The following is a 1,994-nucleotide window of genomic DNA, read 5'->3' as shown; positions in this document are numbered from 1 at the left end:
CTGTAAGACAGCCCTTCTCACTTCGTTTGAGGGAGCTTAGCGTCGAAATGGATGTCCCAATCCTCAAACATCGCCTAATGCCTCCAGCTAAGCTGCTACCTCCTTGGGAGTGGCAGATAATACAATCTGATATATCTTTCATGAAAGTTACAAAACACGCTCCAGAGATTGAAATACAAATGCATTTCCGGGAACTCCAATATAAACACTCCTGTACGGAGTTCTACACAGACGCATCGAAGTCACACGAGGGGGTGTCCTATGCAGCCGTCGGCCCATCCTTTTCGGAATACGATGTACTGCATCCGGAAGCAAGCATCTTTATGGCTGAGGCCTACGCACTACTGTCGGCTGTAAAGCATATAAGGAGAACAAAACTAAAAAAATCTTTTATATATACGGACTCCCTAAGCGCTATGAAGGCTTTTATGTCATTTTGTAAGCACAAAAATCCAGTAATCAACGCACTATATTCCGTCCTATGTAAATCATATATATGTAACCAGCATGTCATCATATGCTGGGCGCCGGGTCATAGGGGCATCGAAGGTAACGTTCTGGCGGACCAGATGGCCACATCAATTGCATATATTCTGCTCATCCTACTGCTATAGTCCCTGCCACAGATCTGAGGCCCTTCTAGCGCAGGGAACTGCGAAACTACTGGCAACGCTTGTGGGACAGGGAAACAAATAATAAGCTGCACGTAATAAAGCCACAATTAGGGTTCTGGCCTCCTGCAATAAAATCACGGCGGAGAGATGTCCTATTCTGTCGTCTTAGAATAGGACACACATTTGGCACCCATAACTTTTTACTCACCGGAAATGACCCTCCAACATGTGGCAGATGCGGGGAGAGGCTGACCGTGCTCCAGGTTCTCCTGGAGTGTCGGAAAGCCGAATCTGAGAGAAGGAGACATTTTTCCTAAGCATAACGTCAACACATTCCTTTTCATCCTGTAATGTTTCTCGGTCCAGAACCCCTTTTTAATACAAACACTGTCCTAGGTTTCCTCAGAGATGTTGTCCTACACGTTATTAGTCCCATACATTCATAGCGCTTCTTCTCTTGAGAGGATGCCGCTGTGAAAATCGTACTGTATAGCACAAGCCTCCAGGCCCTTGTGTTTCAAGGGCTCTGGCGAGGGAGTAGTGCTCCAGGTAATTTTACCATCTCACAGATCTTTTCTAATGCAGCATTCTCTCACGATGGACTTTATTTCTCATAGAACATGTCATTATCATCGACATAATTTTATAACACATAGATTTTGCGCAATCTAGAGCGACTATTTTTAAGGCCCCTTTACAGCCACGTCACATCAAGTTCACTGAACTCATAACTACACTGCGAATTCATCAACACTGGCTCGGCGCTCTTTGGCCATACCTGGCCCTTGCGCCAATAAAAACCAAACATTCATTCCTTTCGCGCGGCCAGCTCTGCTTTGCTCTTCTGTTTCCAGTAAACTGTTCAATTTGCGCGGATTGATTTGCTTCGCTACGGCAAAACAGCCTTTCAAGTTGGCTGGTCGGATCATGCGGCCAGATTTGTTTTCGCGTCCGTTTCCAGTAAATGGTTCATTTGGCTCGCTTTGCTTCGCTCTTTAGAAAATACGTAATACCTACATTTGAATCGAGCTCTTCGGTTCGGGCAGCAAGCTTTGCTTTGCGCTACTATTTCCAGTAAACTGTTCGGTCCGCGGCTCGATTTTCTTCGCACTCTTTAAAATCACGTTGTATCAACCTTTCTAGTAGGCTCTTGCTTTCGCACGGCCAGCTCTGCTTTGCTCTCGTGTTTTCAGTAAACTCTTCAATGTGCGCGGCTCGCTTTGATTCGCTTTGATTCGTTTCCAGTAAAAGGTTCGTGTGGCTCGCTTTGCTTCGCGTTGTATAAAATCATGTATTACCTAGTCTTCAATTGAGCTCTTCGGTTCGGGCAGGAAGCTTTGCTTCGCGCTACTGTTTCCGTTAGACTTTTCGGTCCGTGGC

The sequence above is a fragment of the Dermacentor albipictus genome, unplaced genomic scaffold (assembly GCF_038994185.2).
Source record: "Dermacentor albipictus isolate Rhodes 1998 colony unplaced genomic scaffold, USDA_Dalb.pri_finalv2 scaffold_18, whole genome shotgun sequence".
Classification (NCBI taxonomy): Eukaryota; Metazoa; Arthropoda; class Arachnida; order Ixodida; family Ixodidae; genus Dermacentor; species Dermacentor albipictus.
Note: the sequence above shows the minus strand (reverse complement) of the source record.